Source organism: Spea bombifrons, chromosome 5 (genome assembly GCF_027358695.1).
Source record: "Spea bombifrons isolate aSpeBom1 chromosome 5, aSpeBom1.2.pri, whole genome shotgun sequence".
NCBI lineage: Eukaryota > Metazoa > Chordata > Amphibia > Anura > Pelobatidae > Spea > Spea bombifrons.
The window spans coordinates 22,206,881-22,214,886 of record NC_071091.1 but is presented as its reverse complement, the minus strand read 5'-3'; the positions used below and the strand labels follow the sequence as shown (position 1 = coordinate 22,214,886).

Sequence of the window (8,006 nt, the reverse complement as noted above, 5' to 3'; positions counted from 1 at the left end):
GGTCTTCACTCGGAGATCATGGGATGTGTTTGACATTAGGGGCAAATTTGATGTCAGAGCTTGAAAATATGAAATAATTTAAAAACTGAAGAGGAAGAAGCTTCAGCTGTGACAGTTCTTTAGTTAACCTATGGAACGGTGCTTGCAAAGTGAAAAATGCAATATAAGTTATTAGAAACCCCTTTCTTTTCAGGGCAGCCATCAACAAGAAGTGAGTGGAAATGGGCACCTTTATGAAACTTGGTAAAGTTCCTTAGTGGACATTGCACGGGCTGTAAAACTATCATCATAAAGAATATTGACGATGCCAAGGTGCTGGCGTAGACCGCTATTCTTGCAAGATCACTGTCACTATGAGTAAGAAGAGGATTGCAAAGGGGTCAAAGAGACAGTCTTTTGTGAAAGTGTACAACTACAATTACCTCATGCCAAATAGATACTGTTAATATCACCCTTGAGAATGTTGCAGTGAACAAGGATGTTTTTCAGAGACCCTGCTCTGAAGCACAAGGCTAGTTTGGTGGCCAAAATTAAATATGAAGAGAAAAGGTACAAAACAGACAAAAACAAAGTAAGGTTCTAAACGTTTCGTGTGTCACTGGTGAACAATTACAAAAAATATTAGAAACCATCTTATGTACGTAATTGAGGTAGAAGTAATCTTAGCTTCATGTTTTTTGGATTTTCACCATTCTTTATTAAATTAGTTATGGAGGAAGCTCATTCGGATACAAGGAAAGATAAAGAAATCTATTAAGAAGAAACTATAAATTAACAAAACCTTTAGTCTAGTATATAAACATAACATATGTGTATTTCTGCTATGTGTATTGATATAATAACAATCTATAGAACTAAGGACAGGCTAACGGTGGTTTCTATCACCGAATTTACTTTGTTAAAAACTATTTTTGCTACTAAAACCATAGAAACCATTAAACCATAAGATCACATTATTGTTGAAAAATACTTTAGTTTTAGGCTTAAGAGGGTTTTACTTCTAAGAAAGGAGAAATATTAAATTCAAGGACTGTCCCCTGAGAACTGGGACATTTGGCTGGAGTATGTTTGATCCATTAGAAAACATTACTGAGCAGAAAAGGCAATAACGTTGCTTGTAAGATGACATAAAACACATGAATCATGGTAATTGCTAATCTTTGTATATATAAAGCCTGATATTTTTATTTCCTAAAGGTTATACTTGTTTGAGTACTTTTCATGAGTCATTGATTTCAGTAATTCTACATCTAATTTCTATGTTTCTATATGAATCCATGTTATGTTGTATTTTATTATTATGCCTATCAAAAGCAACAAGGTCCATTGCCTCACGTGGAGAATAAAGAGAGATTTAAAGTGATCCTTTTCAAAGAGCATAAATGGAATTCTAGAATTATTACTGAAAGCACTGAAAGAGCATGCGTGCATGTAATGAACATTTAGGAAACTTCTACTTAAAATGTTCAAATGACTTAACATTTCTATGATACTGTGGTGAGTCAGAAAATTCAACCTAATCTAAACAGCTCAAGCCTCCTCCTCACAAGGCTCTAACGTTTACTTGTTAATTTTAAGTTACACCTCTTTCCAGAGAAAAGATGTGAGGATAGCCAAGAAAAAAAGAAAAGGTTCAGAGGTGTCATACATAGAACCAGTGTAGCATTATTTGCTTTACAGAACACTAAAAATCAAGATCTCAAACAATGCAATAAACAAAACGACAAGGCCAGAGGCCGATAAAACAGACATGTAGCCACAAGCTACACTTTTACAGCCACATGCAAATTGTTGAGGGAACACAGTCACACAGTCTGTGCTCATGAGACCTAGAATAAGGCCTATTTAGTATGTACATACTATATGCGTGTTTATATATATATATATATATATATATATATATATATACACCGGTCTACCATAACATTATGACCACCTGCCTAATATCGTGTAGGTCCCTCTTTTGCCGCCAAAACAGTCCTAACCCGTCAAGGCATGGACTCCACTATACCTCTGAAGGTGTGCTGTGGTATCTTAGCAGCAGATCCTTTATGTCCTATAAGTTGTGAGGTGGGGCTTCCATGGATACATCCTGTTTCCATGTATTCTCCATGTAAGCAACCCACACGGCCATTCACGTGATGTAAAAGAAAACATGATCCATCAGACCAGCCACCTTCATCCATTGCTCCATGGTCCAGTTTTTATGCTCAAGCGCCCATTGTGGGCACTTTCGACAGTGGACAGAGGTGAGCATGGGCACCCTGACTGGTCTGCAGCTACGTAGCCCCATACGCAACAAACTGTGATGCACTGTATGTTTTGAACCCGCATTAACTTTTTCAGCGACTTCAGCTACACCACTTCGGTTCACCGCTTTTCCTTACTTGGACCGCTTTTGATAGGTACTGACCACTGCAGACTGGGGAACACCCTACAAGAGCTGCAGTTTTGAAGATGCCCTGACCCAGTCATCTAGCCATCACAATTTGGCCCTTGTCAAAATTGCTCAGATCTTTACATTTTTTCTGCTTCTAACACATCAACTTTGATGATGAAACGTTCCCTTGCTGCCTAATATATCCAAACCACTCATAATGTTATGGCTGATGTATATACGGTATCTCACACCCCTCACATTTTTGTAAATATTTTATTATATCACTCTGCTACAGTGTAAAATAGTGAGTGTACAGCCTGTATAATTTGGTTTTCCCATCAAAATAACTCAACACAGCCATTAATGTCTAAACCTTGGCAACAAAAGTGAGTACACCCCAATTAGCCATTTCCCCTCCCCGGTGTCATGTGACTTGTTAGCGTTAGGTCTCAGGTGTGAATGGGGATCAGGTGTGTTAAATTTGGTGTTATCGTTCTCATACTGGTCACTGGAAGTTCAACATGGCACCTCATCGCCAAGAACTCTCTGAGGATCTGAAAAAAAAGAATTGTTGCTCTACATAAAGATGGTCTAGGCCAGGGGTTCTCAAACTGCGGCCCTCCAGCTGCTGCAGGACTACATCTCCCATAATGCTCCTTCAGCTAAGGGGCTGGCTGAGGAGTATGGGAGATGTAGTGCTGCAGCAGCTGGAGGGCCGCAGTTTGAGAACCCCTGGTCTAGGCTATAAGAAGATTGCTAAGACCCTGAAACTGAAACATGTATTGTGACATACTGAAGCAGAGCATGATCCCCTCCCTTCTGATTCTGGGCCGCAGGGCAGTATTCCAACATGATAACGACCCCAAACACCCCTCCAAGATGACCACTGCCTTGCTAAAGAAGCTGAGGTTAAAGGTAATGGACTGGCCAAGCATGTCTCCATGCATGTCGGATTTTGCTTTTCTGTTTGGATCAAGAAGCTCTAAAATATTAATGTTTATTCATGTATGTTCTGCTTTTCTAACAAAAATATCCAGACCTTTTTTTGAAGGCTTCCAATGTGTTTGATAGAACCACCTTTTTTAGCAGTGAATTTTATACCGATATTCCCCTTTCTGTAATAAAGAATCTTGTCCTTTGTTGTGTATGATATCTTCGCTCTTCCAGTCTCAGAGGATGACCTCTTGTTCTTTGTACATTCCTGTTAATGAACAGGTCAGTGGAGAGGTCTTTATATGGGCCATCAACACATATTCTCACAATGTTATAATATCACCTCTAAAACACCATTTTTGTAGCATATCTATATATATATATATATATATATATATATATATATATATATATATACACATACATACATACATACAACCTTTTTAGTCTCTTTTCATAAATAAATGCCCTCATGTCCGACCAGGGGAGTAATGTAAGTCCATACCCACTCTCTGCCCCACTCTCCTTCTACTCACAGGGCATTTAAGGCAGCCTGGGGTTATCCTGCCCATATGTGCAGCTAGCCATGCCCCATGTGGGTTAAACCGACCTCTATCTGAAGCAAACCCTGGCAGAATGGAAACGTCTTTGGTGACCCAACCAGGAAGGTTCCTAAAATGCTAATTGCTCTGCATGTGCTCATGTTCTTTCATTGAGTTAAATTTCTCTCAGTAATTCTCAGTAATAATTGATGAAGTAAGTGTTATCGGTATTTACTCCAGCTGTCAATTTTCCCTCCCGGTTGAAATAATTCATATACTGTGTACTTTTATTTAGGAAGATATTACGCTCTACGTATAAATTATTCACAGAATGGATTGTTAAAATGTAGCATAGAGCCCTCGGTTTGTGTGTAAACAAAATGGGCCTAGTGTTTTCTGTTTCCTGTTCTGTTCCTAAAATACTGATGTATTTTCCTTTCCTGCTACAGAAGCAGGGACGGAATAATGATAATTTTACATTTTAATATGTATTTTGTAAAAGGTAAACATTAAAATGGCACAAAGAAAGATTTAGAAGTTATTTTATGCCACATAATTGGGAATAACAATTGTAAATATCATTTATCCATACTTGTTTTAGTCTTGAAAAATGCTTCCTGTTAGGAATTTGTTTAAATTGTGTAAAGAGAAAATTCTGTACTTTGTTAGATAAAAATATATATATATATTTATTTCTAGGTTGTTGTGGGGTTCGGGAAATATAGTATATATAGGATTTTTTCCATCTTAAAACTAATTAATATGTAAAACTAGTCCCAAACCAGCATGTTCGAGTATTCAGGAGAAAAAGGGGTTATCATTTTTTTGAGGGGGGATTATTTTAATTCTTTGTGCATATTTGGAGCATGTGTCTGCTATACTACATACCGGATATAGTATGCTGTAAAGCAGAGCTCAATATTAACACCAATGGGCACTCTCCATGCATGTGCTTGGGGAGTATAGTTAGTTCCCCAGTGACTTTCACCCGGCCAGCACTCGAGCTGACTGACAGCAAGTATACCAAGTGTCAGGAGATGTCTTCAGCTAAACAAAGCTTCTGCAAAGCAAATGGCTTGCAGGTAGGGAAAGGGGCAAATGTACACCATGGAAATTTAAAAGGACCACTCAGATACCAAAGATTCCATATCAGAGATCAAAGTGCCTTTAAGGTCAGTGGTTAATAAATGATGTACAATTGGCCACCTGCTGGACATGCATGCCAGCTCACTACTCTCTTTTTCATTGTGCACCTGGGTGTATCCAACAAATATCCTCATCGTATGAAAAGACAGGATCTTTAACAAGAGGGGTAATAATGGTACATGGAAGACACCATCAGGTACTGGCAAGCCTAGCAGTTGCCCAGTTTGCCTGATTACCATGTTATGTTAATGAATTCTCTTTAATTGCTATTTGATCAGCCAAAATGCTTCTAAAATTATATAGCACATTGCAAAATGTGCTGTAGAGTCAGCCATAGATTCCCCAAAAAGATAACAAACATTTAAGTGGATCCTTTTTATTTGGCTACTTAAATCTTTATTATATGGAAAACAGGCTCACAGAAGAAGAAAAAAATCAAACATAAAAAAAATCTAGCACAATTTTCATCACTTAATGCAGCTTCAGCAGAGGTACACAATAAGAGACAAGCAGTAATGCAAAAACTTCCAGTCCTGTAGATCAGTAGTGCATTGTACATCTCTCTTTTTAGACTCCTCATGACGTTAAATGAATTGCTGAAATACACTGAAAAATAGTATTTACATTATAGAAAACATATTTTTGAATCCTGCTCTAATATTGGTAGTTAGATTTTATTCTGTGACTATAGGACATATTGAACACATAAGTGTGCAATATAGGTTATATTTATTCCTGTAACTTGTTACTTGGGGCATAATTGCCGAAGTGTAAAGGCATGAAACCTGTGTTGGTGTGTTAATGAGGAGCAGTGGCCAGAAGTGGTGCTAAGACGCAGGGTATGAATTACCTAGAAAGTAATGTACCTCAAGAAAATATAATGAGCAAGATCCTTCATTATAGTGGACCTGACACTTTCCCAAATCCTACATTTTACTGTGTAGTATCTCTAATAAGGTAACACTATTCAATGTACAGAGTAATAATGTAATAATTCATAATGTATATGAATTAGTTAAGCTCCTTATCTATTGACAAGTTACAGCAGATGCCTATGATGTCAAAATTAATTGCACAGTTAGGAGAGAGAAATTTGTCATAATTATTGTTGTCAACTCGCTAGCTAATGTGCAGAAGAAATACATTTTTAGTTATTTTTTCATTGTGTATTAAAAAGGACAGTTTACTGTCCCATGCAGCCCTGCAGATGAACAATGCACATTAACGTACTTTATGAGTAGCCTATTTAAGTACTGCACAGTTACAGTGCCCACCACTAATTGGCACCCATGAAAATATGAGCAAAATACTTTGTGCTACCTCCCTTTGCCAAGATAACAGCTCTGGGTATTCTCCTATAATGCCTGATGAGGTTGGAGAATACATGGCAAGGGATCTGAGACCATTCCTCCATACAAGATCTCTCCAGATCCTTCAAATTTCAAGGTCAGCATTGGTGGACTCTCCTTTTTAGTTCACCCCACAGGTCTTCTATGGAGTTAAAGTCAGGGGACTGGGATGGCCAAGTTAGGACCTTGATTTTGTGATCAGTAAACCATTTTTTTGTGTTGATTTTGATGTATGTTTTGGATCATTGTCCTCCTAAAATATGTTAAGCTTTCTGACAGAGGCAGTCAGGTGTTCACTTAATATCTGTTGATATCTAATGAGTCAATGATGCCATGTATCCTAACAAAAAAAACATCCCCAAAACATTAAAGAACCACCCCCATATTCAACTGTGTACTTTTCCACATGGCTTCCTCTCTGTATGCGCCAAACGCACCTCTGGCGTTTATTATCAAAAAGCTCTAGTAGTGTCTAGCAAATGGAAGACTTGTAGTGAGGTAGGTGATATTGGATTGTTGTTAAATATTTTCAGTTGACTGGAACTTCTCAATTATTGCCCTCAAGGCGGAATATGGCATTTTCAATGCTTTTGCAATTTTCTTAGAGCCACTTCCCATTTTGTGAACCTCAACAACCTTTTACTGCACATCACAGCTATATTCCTTGGTCTTTCCCATTGTAATGACTGACTAAGGGAATTGGCCTGTGTGTTACCTAAAACGTATACCCCTGTGACACAGGAAGGCATGATTGAACATTTTCCTGTTCCCAGTCTCCCAGGTATACTAAAAATTTAATATATCAGTAGGAATATACTTCAAATATATTTTCTCATATGAATTCATAGAGGTGCCAATAATTGTCCATTTGGACTGCAAGGCACTGGGAAAACATCTACTAAAGGAACCCCACTTCTATGCACAGTGAAAAACACAGAATTCTCAACTTTCAGATAATATCCTGTTCATTAATATTCAACATTGGTTTAAAACAAAGAGATAATTCTGCCAGTTCCGCTACAGATCAATTAAAAATTATATCCATTCTTTTCTATTCACAACCAAATTGTGACTTAAACCTCTTGGAATATTATGCTTTATGTGTTTATATAATAATAAAAGAGATAAGGAATCCATTATTGTGATGACACAGAAATTAGTTCGGTATAAGGAAAATAATCTGTAAATTCAACACCGCAAGGTTAATTTGAATCTGCATTTGAAACGCCTTCTACTTATGTAACTGGTTGAAATAAATTTCTTAAATTGACTGGCTTATCTAGCCTGGCCAGAAGTATTTTACATTCTTAATGCACATGGATGTGTTCATGCGTCGGCAGCTATTGCTTTAACAATGTGTAAGCTTCAAAGTTTATGGAAATTGTTCATACTGTGTAGAGTAAAATGTATTTCCAGCTAAAATCTGCGCCAGGCATGTGGAGAAATGAGCTTCATCAAATGAACTGAACTGATACATTTTTGTAAGCTAAGTGGCTCATTTGAGCAACGTCAGACAGCAGAAGCTTTACACTGATACCATCTGTGACGCACTGTCTGTATTGAACGTTGGCCAAGGAGTTCTGCAAATCAAGTTCTCTCTGCATGAAATGTTTGGGTTGATGCGACTGCCACTACTAAAGTTACATTAAACATAAC

The 8,006-nt window shown here is 37.6% G+C and overlaps 1 pseudogene; it reads left to right on the top strand.

The window, feature by feature from the left end:
- Positions 1-221: 221 nt before the first annotated feature.
- On the top strand, positions 222-583 carry LOC128496989 (60S ribosomal protein L27-like; annotated as a pseudogene).
- Positions 584-8,006: the final 7,423 nt, after the last annotated feature.